The 19,395-nt window shown below is 45.4% G+C and overlaps 1 pseudogene; it reads left to right on the top strand.

Annotated features, from left to right (window-relative positions):
• Window positions 1–10,677: 10,677 nt before the first annotated feature.
• Window positions 10,678–10,795, top strand: LOC126096096 (5S ribosomal RNA; annotated as a pseudogene).
• The last annotated feature ends 8,600 nt before the right edge of the window (window positions 10,796–19,395 follow it).

The raw sequence follows: 19,395 nt of genomic DNA, 5'->3' as shown, positions 1-19,395 counted from the left end.
CCTCAGCTGTCCTCCTGCCCGTACCTCAGGTACTACCTTCAAACTTCACAGGAATGCTCCTTTCCATTCTATAAACAGTGACCTCAGGCTGCGGCCAAGCCATGTCTCCGCAATATACACTCCTGGAAATTGAAATAAGAACACCGTGAATTCATTGTCCCAGGAAGGGGAAACTTTATTGACACATTCCTGGGGTCAGATACATCACATGATCACACTGACAGAACCACAGGCACATAGACACAGGCAACAGAGCATGCACAATGTCGGCACTAGTACAGTGTATATCCACCTTTCGCAGCAATGCAGGCTGCTATTCTCCCATGGACACGATCGTAGAGATGCTGGATGTAGTCCTGTGGAACGGCTTGCCATGCCATTTCCACCTGGCGCCTCAGTTGGACCAGCGTTCGTGCTGGACGTGCAGACCGCGTGAGACGACGCTTCATCCAGTCCCAAACATGCTCAATGGGGGACAGATCCGGAGATCTTGCTGGCCAGGGTAGTTGACTTACACCTTCTAGAGCACGTTGGGTGGCACGGGATACATGCGGACGTACATTGTCCTGTTGCAACAGCAAGTTCCCTTGCCGGTCTAGGAATGGTAGAACGATGGGTTCGATGACGGTTTGGATGTACCGTGCACTATTCAGTGTCCCCTCGACGATCACCAGTGGTGTACGGCCAGTGTAGGAGATCGCTCCCCACACCATGATGCCGTGTGTTGGCCCTGTGTGCCTCGGTCGTATGCAGTCCTGATTGTGGCGCTCACCTGCACGGCGCCAAACACGCATACGACCATCATTGGCACCAAGGCAGAAGCGACTCTCATCGCTGAAGACGACACGTCTCCATTCGTCCCTCCATTCACGCCTGTCGCGACACCACTGGAGGCGAGCTGCACGATGTTGGGGCGTGAGCGGAAGATGGCCTAACGGTGTGCGGGACCGTAGCCCAGCTTCATGGAGACGGTTGCGAATGGTCCTCGCCGATACCCCAGGAGCAACAGTGTCCTTAATTTGCTGGGAAGTGGCGGTGCGGTCCCCTACGGCACTGCGTAGGATCCTACGGTCTTGGCGTGCATCCGTGCGTCGCTGCGGTCCGGTCCCAGGTCGATGGGCACGTGCACCTTCCGCCGACCACTGGCGACAACATCGATGTACTGTGGAGACCTCACGCCCCACGTGTTGAGCAATTCGGCGGTACGTCCACCCGGCCTCCCGCATGCCCACTATACGCCCTCGCTCAAAGTCCGTCAACTGCACATACGGTTCACGTCCACGCTGTCGCGGCATGCTACCAGTGTTAAAGACTGCGATGGAGCTCCGATATTTCCCCCATGAATTTTACTTTAGAGGTTGTGTTGGAGAGTGTCTGGTCAATGAGCTTACGTGTTTTCTGGTGAAGTTCGAGTTCTGTTAGAGTGTTGACAAGGGATGTCACGGCAAACTGGCTGACACTGACGGCGGCGGTGCACAAATGCTGCGCAGCTAGCGCCATTCGACGGCCAACACCGCGGTTCCTGGTGTGTCCGCTGTGCCGTGCGTGTGATCATTGCTTGTACAGCCCTCTCGCAGTGTCCGGAGCAAGTATGGTGGGTCTGACACACCGGTGTCAATGTGTTCTTTTTTCCATTTCTCTAGAAGTACTAGTCATGCAGGTTTCGCAGAAGAACTTGAAACGTATAAAAGCTTTTGTTTGCTAATTGGAAGCTCTCTGAGCCGAAACATCTCGCTAGCAATGTGAAATCAAGTACTTATAAATTCGGACTGCAGTACTGCCCTTGTATCCTGATCGATAATAGCCTTAGTTATCCAACTTTCGAACACGAACATAACTGTGACAATTACTGTCGACATGTGTGATATCAACTAATCGAAAATGCGTCTGCCTATCTGTAAATGGGTTTGAATACAAAGAATAGTTGTCAGAAATGATCAGAATGGCTTTATCATGAAATAATCACACACAATGGCTAACTGTTGCCTATCGAACACCGCGCCCTGTTAGAAAGCGCATGTACTGAATGTGTAAGAAAATTCATAAATGAAAACAGTCCCCAGTTTCATCTCAGAAAGGTCATTTAGGCCGTACAATAGATTTTTAGCTTTGCAACAGATAACTCGGCTCTACTTTGTCTGTGTACTGAGAAAATACGAATCTCTGTATTGCTTGTTATCTTTTTTTAAAAGTGCATTTCACTGTCCGGCCACAGTACAAGGCATAACAGTGCAAATTTAACTAGATTTACTTTTAATTTAATGTGGAGGATTAGCTTCAGCGAAATGTTTGTAAAGGAATAAAAGGGGTGTTTTGAAATTAGATTTAAGTCCTCCTAATGACGTAGGAATGACTTTTATTAATATGAACTATAACGTCTCCTCAGCATTGTGCTACACCACAAAAATTACTTTTTTTCACAAGATTTTAATTACGTAAAATTTTGTGTGTGCTCTCCTTAATTAAATACTTTTGACTAACAGAGAATAAAGAAACATAATCAGAATACTGAACACGTGACTGAATTCACCCTGAATATCAACACGTAGACATTGTACAACATAATGAAATCTTTACAGTACAATAATTACCACTCAATCGCTTGCAGCAAATAAAACACAAGAGAAAATGCTTCTTTCAACCAGGCTGATGAAGGCCTAAAGATTGTGAAGTGCACATTACCGTTAAAGACAGTGTGAACCTCGATCTTTGCGAGAAAGGCCCATGCCCCGTGCAATACACGAGCAGATCGCTCAGGAAACGCGAGGATGGGAAGACAACGTGGTGATACATCCCTTTTTTACAAGTCAGTGGCCAACACCCTCGGTTATATTAAAAAAGTTCACAGGAGGTTTATGCCTGTTTGCTGATTTCACAGTAACAGTAAACTCACAAAATCGTGGATTCATTTCCTCTCCTACGATCACAGGAATTAATGAACAGATTGGTACACGGCGGATTCTTTTCTAAGATTGATTTCCGTGAGGCATACCTACAGCTACTACTGGGGGAGCAGTGCAGCAATATTTTGTGCTCAACACACACCTGTGGTTGTTCCAGTTTCAACGACTACCGTTTGCAAGTGCTTCAGCTTCAGCTACTTTTAAAAGGTTCCTGGAATAATCAACAGCCGAAGTCCCTTCACGTACAAGCTACCCTGACGATATTATTGTAACAGGTTGTACGTCTGCTAGACATCTGGCAAATTCAGAAAGATGGCTTCAAATTCTTTCTATAGCTGGCTTAAGTGTAAAAAGGACGTGTGCTCCTTCTTCTACGAAGAACGTGAATATTTAGCACACGTTATAAAAGCACAGGGTATTCATCCTGCTAATTCACACTTGCCTGCTATTAAAGATCTCCCAGCATCCTGTATAATTAAGGAGCTCCAAGTTGTCATGGGAAAGTTTGAGTGTTACATTGAGTTTATTGCAAACAGAGCACAAAACTCTGCTCCTCTGAGCCATCTCTGCTTTAAATGTGTTGTCCTCGCGTGGTTCCGAGAACACCGGAATGCATTTCGGCAGTTGTTAAATCGTCGTCGTCTGATACTTTTTGATCCAGCTGTGCTTGTTGCGTTGGCTGTCGATGCGTCTTCTTACGGAATTAGATCTGTGTTGTCCCATAGAAATGGTTCATGTGATACGCCCTTGATTTCCTCTGAAACTCTCAACAAGCACAGTGCAATTACAGTCAACTTGAAAAAGAGGCTCTCTAAATTATCTATGGAGTTATCAAGTTCTAGCAATATTTTTGCGGGCGGAAGTTGTTTTGATTACAGGTCATTGGCCTTTAACTGCTTTCAAAAATAGTTCAAATGGCTCCGAGCACTATGGGACTTAACATCTATGGTCATCAGTCCCCTAGAACTTAGAACTACTTGAACCTAACTAACCTAAGGACATCACACAACACCCAGTCATCACGAGGCAGAGAAAAACCCTGACCCCGCCGGGAATCGAACCCGGGAACCCGGGCGTGGGAAGCGAGAACGCTACCGCACGACCACGAGCTGCGGACTTAACTGCTTTGTTAAACCCTTCCAAGCCTGTCGCACTGTGGACAGCCCAACAGTTGCAACGTTGGGCTCTGTTAGTGTCTAATTATTAATACAAGTTGTCGCGCAGGCCCACTGCACAACATTCGAACAGTGACTTGTTGTCTCAGTTAATGGTCGGTACAGTTGTATGGTTCGATTGGTCTGAGGTATCACGCCATCAGAATGACTCTCATGATATCGATCTTCTTCAGACTCTCCGTCTTCACTTTCGATGTATTGCTGGAACAATTACATCTGACGCAGCTCTTGAGGTAGTTCTGAAATATATGTATCATGAGTGGCCATGTAGTTTAAAAGAAATTTCCCACACATTGGCGCATCGCTACTTTTTGCGTCATCACGAACTATTCCCACGATATTCTGCAGTGGCAAAGGGAGGATGATGATGCACCGGTTGTGGCTCCTCATTCGCTCGAGTGGGAAATTCTGTCATTAGTGTACCAAGGGCATTGGGTTCATGGTTTACACAAACGACTTTGCCCAACGATGATGATGATGTTTGGTTTGTGGGGGCGCTCAACTGCGTGGTTATCAGCGCCCGTACAATTACCCAATCCTTGCTCAGTCCAATTTCGCCACTTTCCTGGATGATGATGAAATGATGAGGACAACACAAACACCCAGTCATCTCGAGGCAGGTGAAAATCCCTGACCCCGCCGGGAATCGAACCCGGGACCCCGTGCTCGGGAAGCGAGAACGCTTCCGCGAGACCACGAGCGGCGGACATACTTTGCCCAACGTCATTGTACTTGGTAGGGCATGGACTCCAGGTGACCTCTTATTGCATAGTGTGTGTGTGTGTGTGTGTGTGTGTAGAGCATTCATCCGCGAAAGTCGGTACTTCGAGACAGCATCAAAGGTAAATACAGTCTCTGCAAGACGCAGCAACGAAACGGAGACGCCGGTGTAGACATGCGCCCAAGTGTTTCATTAAGTCGCGGCAGCCGTAAGGTTATTTATATCAGAGTGCAGAGCCGATCACCCCTCTATCTACGTAATCACTAACCGGTTGTAATCATCGCTTATGACGACAGTATCGTCGCGTACAAACACGCTTGCGTGCAAATGGAACAGTTATTCCGATCTCATTATGCTAGAGACTACAGTATTCTGCTGTGAAACGGTCATTACCAGAAGTGCTAATGTTATAAGTGTTAGCGACAGTATCAGTCCATGCCATCTGTGTGATTTTTGCTTGTTTCCAAAGTTGTAATAAAGAGCCAATAATTTGTGTGCTTTTTTGCAGTATCTGTCGACATCCCCCGAATTGCTTGCTACAACACGCCACAATAACATTGCGAAAGTATGTTTGCAATCTCTTTTTCAAAAGAGCGATCCTGGAATTCGCCCCAAGAGATCCAGGATAACTTTATAACAACAAAATGTGAAGAGCACGGCGTTAGCTAGAATACACACTGCAAGACAAAAAACGACGCACCACGCAGCAATCATCCGAATGCGACAGAAATCGGTAAATGTGATGTAAATGTACAGACCAATAAATGATTACAATTTCAGAAAAACTGGATAATTTATTCTAGAGAAAGAGCTTCATAAATTGATCAAGTCAGTAATGCGTTGGTCCATCTCTGGTCCTTATCCAAGAAGTTATTTGCCTTGGCATTGTTTAGTACAGTTGTTGGATGTCCTCTCCATTTGAAGCGGTAGAGCGTCAAAAACCTGAGCTGGTTGGAGGGCTCTGCCCATAATGCACCAAATGTTCTCAGTTGAGGAGAGATCGAGCGACCTTTCTGGCCAAGGCAGCGTTTGGCAGACACGAAGACGAGCAGTAAAAACGCTTGCAGTGAGCAGGCGGACATTAGCTTGCTGAAATGTAAGCCAAGGACGGTTTGCCATGAAGGGAAACAAAACGAGGCGTAGAATATCTTCGGCGTACTGCTATGTTGTAAGAACGCAATGAGATTCCAGGCCGAAAACGTGTCTGGAGACGCCCCGGACAACGGTGGGGTACCGACCTGACTGCAGCCCGCCGTACGGCCCGAACATCGGAACTGCTAGTCTGGCCTGCCAGTTCACTTCGCAGCTGGACGCCTTCGCTTGCCATCCACGGCACCCTTACAGTACAGCGGCACATCGTCAGTATTATACGTTTCTTTTTTTTTGCCCGCACACGACGAGAGTTTCTTCTGCTTGTCTTCGTGCTTGTCAAACCCACTTTGGGCAGCAAGATCGCCAGTTACCTACCCAACTCAGAACGTTTGGAGCTTTAAGGGTAGAGCCCTCCGACCCATCTCGGGATTTTGACGATCTAACGCGCCGATTGGACAGAATCTGGCCCGATATCCTTCAGGAGGACATCCAACAACTCTGTCAGTCAATGCCAAACCGAATAACTGCTTGCATAAGGGCCAGAGGTGGACCAAAGCGTAATTGACTTCCTCAATTTCTGAAGTTCTTTCTTTTGAATAAATCATCCACTTGTTATGAAATTGTAGCCATTTGTTTGCACATGTACTTCATATCTACTGTCCTCCGTCCCATTCGGTAATTCCTTCGAGGTGAGTCGCTTGTTTGTTTTAGAGGTCTTATCTTCTGTAGAGGATGCTGTGTGGCACGAATAGAAAGATCTCTCGTACGGAAACTACACTACTGGCTATTAAAATCGCTACGCCACGAAGATGACGTGCTACAGACGCGAAATTTAACCGACAGGAAGAAGATGCTGTGATATGCAAATGATTAGCTTTTCAGAGCATTCACACAAGGTTGGCGCCGGTGGTGACACCTACAACGAGCTGACATGAGGAAAGTTTCCAACCGATTTCTCATACACAAACAGCGGTTGAAACGTTGTTGTGATGCCTCGTGTAAGAAATGCGTACCATCACGTTTCCGACATTGGTAAAGGTCGGATTGTAGCCTATCGCGATTGCGGTTTATCGTGTCGCGACACTGCTGCTCGCGTTGGTCGATGTCCAATGACTGTTAGCACAATATGGAATCGGTGGGTTCAGGAGGGTAACACGGAACGCCGTGCTGGATCCCAATGGCCTCGTATCACTAACAGTCGAGATGACAGGCATTTTATCCGCATAGCTGTAACGGATCGTGCAGCCACGTCTCGATCCCTGAGTCAACAGATGGGGACGTTTGCAAGACAACAACCATCTGCACGAACAGTTCGACGACGTTTGCAGCAGCATGGACTATCAGCTCGGATATCATGGCTGCGGTTACCCCTGACGCTGCATCACAGATAGGAACGCCTGCGATGGTGTACTCAACGACGAACCTGGGTGCACGAATGGCAAAACGTCATTTCTTCGGTTGAATCCAGGTTCTGTTTACAGCATCATGATGGTCGCATCCGTGTTGGAGACATCGAGGTGAACGCACATTGGAATCGTGTATTCGTCATCGCCATACTGGCATATCACCCGGCGTGATGGGATAGGGTGCCATTGGTTACACGTCTCGGTCACCTCTTGTTCGCATCGACGGCACTTTGAACAGTGGACGTTGCATTTCAGATATGTTACGACCCGTGGCTCTACCCTTCATTCGATCCCTTCGAAACCCTACATTTCAGCAGGATAATGCACGACCGCATGTTGCAGGTCCTGTACGTGCCTTTCTGGATACAGGAAATGTTCGACTGCTGCCCTGGCCAGCGCATTCTCCAGATCTCTGACCAACTGAAAACGTCTGGTCAATGGTGGCCGAGCAACTGGCTCGTCACAATACGCCAGTCACTACTCTTGATGAACTGTGGTATCGTGTTGAAGCTGCATGGGCAGCTGTACCTGTACACGCCATCCAAGCTCTGTTTGACACAATGCCCAGGCGTATCAAGGCCGTTATTACGGCCAGAGGTGGTTTTTCTGGGTACTGATTTCTCAGGATCTATGCACCCAAATTGCCTGAAAATGTAATCACATGTCAGTTTTAGTATATATATTTCTAGTGTATATATATGTCCAATGAATACCCGTTTATCATCTGCATTTCTTCTTGGCGTAGTAATTTTAATGGCCAGTAGTGTATAAATTGTCGGACATACATTCAATGGGTCTTATTCGTTGCTTATCAGCTAAGACCGTCTTCTAAAGTTGATGCCAATTGTCCACGTGACCCTTATAGACTTATGGAACTGATTGAACGTTTAAAAAACTTACTGGAACGCAGCCGAGAGGCTTCTTCGATAATCTCCGATATTTCAACAGATACAACAAAAGGGCGCTGTGCACGGAAATTTTAATTATCTATATGCAGAACATCTGCCGAAAGATAACACACATAGAGCGTAATTAATAAGGCCAGCACAAAACCAAAGACGACCAACCTCAGAAGTTATCGATACTGAATTAGTAATTACCAACAGGTGATGCACACCGACTACATCTCTCTGCTATTTGACGAAAAATGGAGCTGGAGTCCAAGCAGAATTTAAGGTAAAACTTCTATCCTCTTTATACTGGCTAAATTGATCTCAATTTTTTCTCAACAGCTTAAAGTGCATGTTGTTGTTCTGATGTCGGTCACAATGAAACCTGCCTATTTTTCAGACATATAGACGATACTTTGGTTGTCCTAGTTGAAGGAAGACTATGAATAGGTTTTCATAACATCCGATAATTCCATCCGAATATTCATTTCACGATAGGGGTGAAAAAGATGGCTGCTTTCCCTCCACGATGTGTTGGTCATTCATGACCTTCGGAAATTATGACATTATGAAACAACTCCTACTGATCCGTTTCAATGGTACGTCACCTGATACCATCCGTTGTTTGTATAATCTATATGCCGTGAGAAAGTCAAGTTCCACCAAGCGAACTTTAGTAGACAAGGTTAGAAAACGTTACGACGTGGCTCGTCAGAATGCCGGGGGAATTCTTTCTGAATCAAGCACTAGTAACAGGCTGCTACTTAGTTTATCAGCAATTAAGTGTGACTAGGGCGTTTGGGATATTACCACTGTATCTGACATCTCCATCTGAAAATTATCTTCCACAAGCGGTCATAGAACCTGATATGCTTCCCGCGACGGCACAAAAAATACTCAGGTACCGATAACTGAACAAGTTTATTTATCCAAGATTAATAGCACATCTACTCCGTCCGACATGGATTGGAACAAAACACAAAATAAATCTCTTCTTCAAATAGATCAGTAATATTTCTGGTGTCTGAAGGCCGGTTATATTGTCACTGAGTCTTTGTAAATGTCAAAGTCCCATACGACACTAACTGTTATAGTACAAACAGAACGAAGTTGAAGTCCCATAGAGAGCTAGATAGTTTAAGACCAGCATGCAGCCATTTGAAAGTTAAACTGGACTAAATTCACAAGTCCACAAGACTGCCACGACGACATAGTCCCCGTCTCCTTCGGCGAAGAAGTCGCGAACGCTCTAAGTCAACGGTTGACAGCTGCCGAGGTCGCGAAGTTCGAGGTGAACGGCAGCGACGCCTTGGATGCGCTTCTCAAGTCAGAATCGTGTTAGAGGAATCATTGCAGGACCGGCGCCTGGGCTAGGAGAAGTTACTCACAGTGATCTGGTCTGGGCTGACCACTGCCCTAAATACCCCTCAGCACTAGGATACAGCCGGCCTACTTTTGGCACGTGTCTTGCCGAAGTGAACACGTCCGCGCAGACCGACGCTAGGGTCACCCCTTGGAGGGCGGTCGGAGCATGGCCCTGTGTCGTTCAGAAGTCCCTGTGTGTTAGGCGTCTACGAAGCACTTCTGTGATGTTGGTTGCAGACATCACAGGCGTTGAGCCACAATACAGCAGGTTAATCCTCAGTACAGCAGAACCAATGCCAGACACAGATATGCTAGAAGTCTTTTTGCATGGAATAAATCTTCAAAAAAGCTGTCAGTGCGCCAAAAACGCACCCAGACACAAATATCAATTTTGGGGGAAAATCACGCTTATTATTCAGTATAAGTATCCAGGGGTAACAGCAATTTTTATCGCTGATAAAAAACGCTAGGAAGCTCAACGAATGTTGTGCGGAATACAGAGTCAAAATATATTATTAAAGATATTAGGAAAGATACAGTGAAGTCTTGAAGCAAATGCGAAGATTTCTAGAACTATTGATTGCAGAAGCACGTGACGTTGTGTATAGGAATTCTGGAATGGTACCGTGGCTCAGGGTAATAGCCCGGATGAAGGGAGTGCATGTTTTCATATTACAGGTAATATACAATGGTGTGCAAAACTTAAGAACGTAAGTAACTTTCGCATGATTTGTCACTGACAAATAATACAGCTCGATAAAACATGAACCACATAGCTGCTACAATATAGCACAGAAAGTAACTAAAAGAAATACGCAATGAGACAAACAGAAATGACTTATTCAAAAACAATAATTACATTGAAATCTCCATGAATACAAACGGCGGGAAATGATTCTTAATAGGGTGTGTCATCATCCTGTATGGCATTTTACGCTCTGCAACGTGATCCCACGCTGGGCACGATGTTGGTAAGGAGTTTTTGTGGCAGGCCGTTCCATTCCTATACTAGTGCGGTTGACAACTGTCGGATGGTCATTGGTGTATGTGGACGTCTATCAATTGAAGACATAATGTCTGATAACGAGTCCATGATCAAATTTTGGCACTTTATTTTACAGAGCAGTCAACGGCCTTGCCGCAGTGGTAACACCGGTTCCCGTCAGATCACCGAAGTTAAGCGCTGTTGGGCTGGGCTAGCACTTGGATGGGTGACCATCCGGTCTGACGAGCGCTGTTGGCAAGCGGGGTGCACCCAGCCCTTGTGAGGCAAAACTAAGGAGCTACTTGATTGAGAAGTACCGACTCCGGCCACGAAAACTGACACACGGCCGGAAGAACGGCTGCTGACCACATGCCCCTCCATGTCCGCATCCAGTGACGCCTGTGGGCTGAGGACGACACGGCGGCCGGTTGGTACAGTTGGGCCTTCGTGGCCTGTTCGTACGGGGTTTAGTTTTTTTTCATTTTACAGGTCTGTCTTTATCATACTGATTTTTACACTAATTCTACACTCCTGGAAATGGAAAAAAGAACACATTGACACCTGTGTGTCAGACCCACCATACTTGCTCCGGACACTGCGAGAGGGCTGTACAAGCAATGATCACACGCACGGCACAGCGGACACACCAGGAACCGCGGAATTGGCCGTCGAATGGCGCTAGCTGCGCAGCATTTGTGCACCGCCGCCGTCAGTGTCAGCCAGTTTGCCGTGGCATACGGAGCTCCATCGCAGTCTTTAACACTGGTAGCATGCCGCGACAGCGTGGACGTGAACCGTATGTGCAGTTGACGGACTTTGAGCGAGGGCGTATAGTGGGCATGCGGGAGGCCGGGTGGACGTACCGCCGAATTTCTCAACACGTGGGGCGTGTGGTCTCCACAGTACATCGATGTTGTCGCCAGTGGTCGGCGGAAGGTGTACGTGCCCGTCGACCTGGGACCGGACCGCAGCGACGCACGGATGCACGCCAAGACCGTAGGATCCTACGCAGTGCCGTAGGGGACCGCACCGCCACTTCCCAGCAAATTAGGGACACTGTTGCTCCTGGGGTATCGGCGAGGACCATTCGCAACCGTCTCCATGAAGCTGGGCTACGGTCTCGCTCACCGTTAGGCCGTCTTCTGCTCACGCCCCAACATCGTGCAGCCCGCCTCCAGTGGTGTCGCGACAGGCGTGAATGGAGGGACGAATGGAGACGTGTCGTCTTCAGCGATGAGAGTCGCTTCTGCCTTGGTGACAATGATGGTCGTATGCGTGTTTGGCGCCGTGCAGGTGAGCGCCACAATCAGGACTGCATACGACCGAGGCACACAGGGCCAACACCCGGCATCATGGTGTGGGGAGCGATCTACACTGGCCGTACACCACTGGTGGTCGTCGAGGGGACACTGAATAGTGCACGGTACATCCAAACCGTCATCGAACCCATCGTTCTACCATTCCTAGACCGGCAAGGGAACTTGCTGTTCCAACAGGACAATGCACGTCCGCATGTATCCCGTGCCACCCAACGTGCTCTAGAAGGTGTAAGTCAACTACCCTGGCCAGCAAGATCTCCGGATCTGTCCCCCATTGAGCATGTTTGGGACTGGATGAAGCGTCGTCTCACGCAGTCTGCACGTCCAGCACGTACGCCGGTCCAACTGAGGCGCCAGGTGGAAATGGCATGGCAAGCCGTTCCACAGGACTACATCCAGCATCTCTACGATCGTCTCCATGGGAGAATAGCAGCCTGCATTGCTGCGAAAGGTGGATATACACTGTACTAGTGCCGACATTGTGCATGCTCTGTTGCCTGTGTCTATGTGCCTGTGGTTCTGTCAGTGTGATCATGTGATGTATCTGACCCCAGGAATGTGTCAATAAAGTTTCCCCTTCCTGGGACAATGAATTCACGGTGTTCTTATTTCAATTTCCAGGAGTGTAAAAAAGTAGGGATATAGTAGTGCTCATTATGCAATAAGCACTAAGCACCTACATGCTTAGTTTGACGTTGATACTAAATTAGAATATGTTATGATCTGAAGATGGCAGTAGCCGAAACCGATAATAGTAAAGTGTAAAAGTTTGTGTGATCAAGACGGACCTGTAAAATGAAGTATGTGGACATTCTGCAATACGTGTTTTCAATGCATCCCACATGTGCTGTATAGTCTTCAAGTTAGCGAACGGGCAGACCGGTCAATTCCCTGAATATACGACATGCAAAGAGGTCGTCCATCAGCTCAGTTCGTTGGGGTCGTGTATGGTCTTCCATAAAAATTAAGTCAGGTCCGAATTCACTCCTGAAAAGAGTACGGTGTCACAACAACACTGACCTGTAACTGTACCTTGTACAATGATTTGGAGGTCGATATACCAATAAAACATTATGTCTCTCCACGCCATAATATCTGAACCACGAAAACGATCTTTTTCGACAATATTGCATGTACCCCCGCATGCCCAGACGTGGGACCCCGTAATGCATCAAATAATACTGTCGAATATCACCGTTTTGATGGTCCAGGTGCTATAATGGTATATGGGCGCAATCACTTCCAGAAATTGGAAATTGGAAATTTGCGGTAAATTCCTATGGGATGAAACTGCTGAAGTCATCGGTCCCTAGACTTACACGCTACTTAATCTAACTTACGCTAAGGACAACACACATGCACACCGGAGGGAGGACTCGAACCTCCGACGGTGGGAGCCGCGCGAACCGTGCAAGGCGCCTAAGACCGCCCGCCTGCCCCGCGCGGCCCACTTCCAGAGCTTGGAAAACAGAACACTCACCGGTTAACGTTACTGACACTGTCCCGCTTCTCCATGTGCCTCTTTTCAGGAGTGCATCCGGCGATGACTTTTTATGGGAGGCACTGTTCTACTGCATCGAAACTGTGCAGGTATAAGAGCTCTTGGAATAACACGATATTCGAAGAATGGACTGGCCAGACCTTTCCCCTCTTTTTAGTCCCTTCGAGCACACATGAGGTGCGTTGGGGATGCGAGCTGCAGCACGTCCACATGTTCCAACGGCTGTCCAGCCATTGTCAACCGTGCTGGAGGATGAATGGAACGCCCCACCATAATAAATCCTTAACAACTTTGTGGCCATCACGGAGGCACGTTTCAGAGAATGTACTGTCCTCGGTGGCCATCACATGCCCTATCAACAACCATGTGCCGCTTTTTGTAGTGTGCAGGGGAGCATCACGAATTGTGATGACTTCAGTCTAATTATTTTCTCTGAAGAAAAGTGTCGTTTCTGTTCGTCTCATTGGACATTTCTTTAAGTTACCTTCTGTACTGTACTGCAGTAGTTCATCCTATGTATGGCCCGGGTTTCATCGAGCTGTATAACTTGGCAGTTACGCATCTTGCGGAGGTTGCTTTCGTTCGGCAGATAGGCACACCAGTGTAGCAGTAGCAGGAAGTAGAATTTCACTCCCATCGAATCTCAAAGGTTGTCATTGGTGTGTTAACTTTTACGTACCACAGCGAGAAGCAAGAGGTGGTGCCGATGTCTCTGTGCACTCAAGAGCTACAAGTAACATGGCGCAATCGCATCTAGGGTCATCTGGAACTGAGAGGGAGTTGTAGAGATAAATTGAGGCTTTTCTTATGTTGTCAGAGAAGGATGGTCTCCTTACTGTAGTGAATAGCGGGATTGTAGAGAGTGCACTAGGGGAAGGCTTACGAGGATTGAGAGGAGTTATGCAGAGTATAAATTCCACAGCACGAAGTTCAGTTGAAGAGGAATGGACGTCATTAAGAAGGGCAGTTACAGGTGTTTGCCAGACAAACGTAAGTACAACGAAGGCAATGAAGAAGAAACCTTCAGCAACAAAGGAAATGCTTCAAAAGATTGACGAAAGAAGGAAGTATAAACATGTTTCGGAATGACAGGAATACCTCAATATAAGCTACTCGAGAATGAAATAAATTAGAAATGCGGGGAAGATAAGGCGAAATGGCTCGTAAAAACATATGAAGAAGTCAAAAAAGAAATGGTCGTCGGAAAAACTGATTCAGATATAGAAGAGTTAAAACAACTTTCGGTTAAATTAAAATCAAGAGCGGAATCATTAAGAGTGCACTGGCAAATCAACTGTTAAACGTAGAGGAGACAGCTGGTATGTGGGAGGTGTACGCTGAAGGCCTCTATCAGAGGGGAGGACTTGCCTGGCGGTGTGATCAAGTAAGGGGCAACACGTAGAAAACTTTCCTTTAGAATTTCTGAAATCATTGGGAAAAGTGTAACTATGTGATTTAAGTTGGTGGTGAGACTGGAGACATACTTTGTGGAAAATATTATCCATACAATCCTGAAAATAACAAGAGCTATCGTTATGTAATCGCTTTGTCAAAATTGCAACGTATTATAATCAAACTCAAATAAATTAATAAATCCAGCCAGTCTAAATTAAGCCCAAGCTAGAAGTGAGAGTGAAAGTATGATTAGAGATACTCTCAGCGTTTGCCATAGCTAATTACATAGATTTTCACATTAAATTCTTCTCCTGGAGGTCTGTTTAAATGTAGCTGGGAATCGTACTGAGTGCAAGTTGAGCATAGGCCAGCCAAGCAGGGTACAGAGTCATTCCCTGCCGCTACGTCGGGAAGTGAGAAGCTAGGTGGAAACTTTGCGCCAGTGTATTGCATGTTAAGGCAAGAAAAAAAAGGGATAAAAGTGAGACATTGTTAATACTTTCATCCTTCTTTACCTCCTGTGCATTACTGCAGATGACGTGTCATTTCCACTGCCCTGTGTGGAATACAGAAGTTCTTGTACACTTCACTAACTCGCTGTGGTCATGATGATGATGTCCCCAGCGCAGAAAACAGCACGCAGGTCGTCGATTCTTTTTCTTGAGGCTGAAATTAACTTAGCAAGGAACTGCTGCTACGAATAAACTATAACACATTTGGGATGCCACTCGCGTTTTTATTGGTATAGACACGAGAAACTATTCTTGATCACAACGTATTGAACATATCTTTCCACAGTCATTATATCTGGCTAAAATAACATGAAATACATCCTGCCACAAGCAACATGTCTGTCTAAAGGAACCGTCAGAACTGGAGAATAAAATTACATGAATCAAATACTACTATTACAGACAACACGTCTGTGCCTAGCGACGGTCGGAACTGTAGTAAATAAAACTGCATGAAACAAATACTGCTATAAGAGACAACATGTCTGTCTACTGGAACGGTCAGAACTGGAGAACCGGACTGCCCGAGACACTACGCGCGCCAAGCCAAGGCGTGACCCGAACGCCACCGAAGTGCATCGGCAGTAATATCGTCAGTCTTTTGTTTTAGTAATAATTTGATTTTAATAATTTTGAAATGACTGATTGATAGCTGGCTGTTGAGAGATGTTTATTTAAAAAAATGAAGTAATTTGGATGACAGGTTTAATTAATAATAGCAACTAAAGTTTAACGTTTTGGCGCCCTACCGCCGAACACAGCAGCCGATCACAGAGCAGCAGCATCATGCAGGCGGTCTTTCTCACGGGAATGGTACCGAATCTAACATCTGTCACCGGTACCTCATCCCACATTGCGTCATCTCTATGCTTCTTGCATCTCCACTACCCTGGGGATAGCTTCCTGGAGCCTAATATGATGGCTGAATAAGGCAGAAATATTACAATGTGTGCTAAGCTCCGCCAAAGAGGTGCCATCTGTTCTGTGTATTAAATGACAGGAGGCCATTGTACCGTGTTTTTAATGTGGGCAGTCCACCAGCACCAGGGGACATGCCGAGAACATACAATGAGGACGCGGAGTGTCGCAGGGCCCCACTCTCTGCGGTAAGCCCGTATTCCGGGATATGCCAGAGCTGAAGCAGAGGTATGATCTCTGGAGTGGGTGACATTGGGGGCCGTCTGGCCATTTTCTTCTTTAAGGACACAGGACCCGCAGCAGTCAGGGAGGCGCAAAATTATCTGCTTGTTTTCGACTATGCTAAGAAACAGTAAGAGCAGCTACCATTGATAATACAAATAAAATCTAGAGTCGGAGAACTGAAATCACTGTACGTATGTGGTGCAGGCCTGGTAGGCTCAGACACGAAACAGAACAAATGGCGGGAGTGAGAAGCTGCTTCTATCTGAACTCCAGCACCAAAAACCCATATGACTGGTTGATTATGTTAAAACTGAGTATGGAAAAGGGATTGTAGCATATTAAAATGGACTTGGTTGCTTGGCAACCAGAAGAATTACTGACATTGGTGCTCAAATTCATGCACAAAGCACACACGCGAAAGGACAGAGTAAAAATTCTAGTTCTTGCTGGAAACGCTCTTTGGAACTTACGTCCACCATTGACACGTCACAGGATGCTTCATCCGAGAGAGTGACTTCGATTCCGGGCGTTGAGGGACAGCAGCCGTTCGGTGCAAACCAGTTGACTTTGAACTTCTGCCACAAGTAACGGGCACATGCAACGTTAAGTACAGTGAGCAACTGCAGTGTTCACAAACCAAATGATACGTTGTACTCATAGTTTTCAGACAGATGTTGTGGTCTTTGTGTTTTTAATTCGAGAACGTTAATTAAAGGAAACAAAAAAAATGGAGTAGTAATTAAAATCTATGAAGAAGAAAAAAAACTTTAAGGTTTGCCGATGACATTGAAATTCTGTCAGAGACAGTGAAGGACCTGCAAGCGCAGTTGAACGGAATGGACAGTGTCTTGAAAGGAGGATACAAGATTAACATCAACAAAAGCAAAACGAGAATAATGGAATATAGCCGAATTAGATCAGGCGATGCTGAGGGAATTAGATTAGGAAATGAGACACTTAAAGTAGTAGATGAGTTTTGCTATTTGGGAAGCAAAATAACTGATGATAGTCAAAGTAGAAAGGATATAAAATGTAGACTAACAATGGCAAGGAAAGCGTTTCTGAAGAAGAGAAATTTGTTAATATTGAGTATAGATTTAAGTGTCAGGAAGTCTTTTCTGAAAGTATTCGTGTGGAGTGAAGCCATGTATGGAAGTGAAACATGGACGATAAACAGTGAAACATGGACGATAAACAGTTTAGACAAGAAGAGAATAGAAGCTTTCGAAATGTGGTGCTACAGAAGAATGCTGAAGTTTAAATCGGTAGATCATGTAACTAATGAGGAGCTACTGAATAGAATTGGGGAGAAGAGGAATTTGTGGCACAACTTGACTAGAAGAAGGGATCGGTTGGTAGGAGATGTGCTGAGGCATCAAGGGCTCACCAATGTAGTATTGGATGGTGGCGTGGAGGGTAAAAATCGTAGAGGAAGACCTAGAGATGAAGACACTAAGTAGACTCAGAAGGATGTAGTTGCAGTAGTTACTTGGAGATAAAGAAGGTTTCACAGGATAGAGTAACGTGGAGAGCTGCATCAAACCAGTCTTTGGACTGAAGACCACCACCACCACCACAACAACAACAACAATTAGCTATCTCTAACTCAGCATGTGCTCAATCACCATACTGTTTGCGTGCACAGTTCTTTCCGTAGTCTTTTCTTTCCTCTCTCATTAATATCCGACAGTCAATGTACAATGTTTTTGAACTTAATTATTCCTCCTAATGTTATGTTGGCATCAAAATATTTATTTGATCTCTTTACCTGATCTTTACCAAGGTGCTGTTACAATAATTCCGTTGTATTTTAATACTTGAGGCACTTAATGATTTCATGTCTTCGTGTACTTATGTTTAACTAGAAGTTTACAGCCAACTGTTATGAATGGGGGTTTATAGGTTTATAGTGATCATTGTTTCGTTCAGCAGTCTGATGAAACATCTTATTTTCGTCATTTGTGAGTTTGCAAGAACCATGTTTCATGTCGATGGCTCAGCCATAACCTCACACAGAAAACTGGAGAAACATGACCGACATTTCCATTCCCTGCAGACTCCTGATTAAACCTCAGAACTTTTACTTTCAGTTAAAGTTTGTCTTTTCCTCTACAGTAAGTGGAGTGCAGAAACAATCGTTATTGCAACTTAACCAATCACTAAAAGAACAAATTTAAAATATAATTAAATAGCTGGTGCATAACTAACCCATGCATTTTCTTTCAGTAGGAAGAGGAAGTTTGTATCAATCAGTTGTTGTCCAGTTTGAAGAACGTCGTAGAACTTTTGGAGGTTTTTTTTTGTGTATATTTTGTATTTTTTGGAGGGTTTTCTGTGTTATGTATGTATGTCTATCGAATTTCGTCGAGATCCTGTAGGTTGCGCTCAAGTGTTAGGAATACTGAATGTTATTTTCCTTATAGTATGCCAAATGTTACGTGTCTGTGACCGAGAAGTCTAGCAAGGAAGAGAGAAACTGTCTGGTAATTTAGAAACAGTACATAGTGGTTGAACATGAAAATTCAACAGGAAAGTATTCAGCAGTGTTATTTTAACGACCTATGAAGAGAAATCTCACAGTGTGGAATAAATTTAGAAGAGAAACAGATTAATACGCAGAATAGCGGGGATACTTTTTAAACAGGATCCAGAGGCAAGGATAATGTGATTATATCACAGCCAATGGAATCATCCGAAGCTGCCTGTCGTGAAAAAGTGGCAAAGAGTGTCGTCAGTCATGAACAAAATGCTCAGACCCCAGCAGCATTTGGTTTAGAAACATCTTTGATACAACATTTTGCATAGTGACGAACATTTCAAATATTTAAAGAGAAGAACGACTAACAGTTCAAAGAACTATTAAGGAAGGACGACGAAGATGCGGAAAAGGAAGATAAACAATTCAAAAAATAGACAAAAAGATCGAGAACATAGACAAGAAAGTGAGAAATAGCTTAAGGAAAATATCAAGGAATTAAGAAAATTACA

This window comes from Schistocerca cancellata, chromosome 8, assembly GCF_023864275.1.
Source record: "Schistocerca cancellata isolate TAMUIC-IGC-003103 chromosome 8, iqSchCanc2.1, whole genome shotgun sequence".
Taxonomy (NCBI): domain Eukaryota; kingdom Metazoa; phylum Arthropoda; class Insecta; order Orthoptera; family Acrididae; genus Schistocerca; species Schistocerca cancellata.
This window is presented reverse-complemented; position numbering and strand designations above follow the sequence as displayed.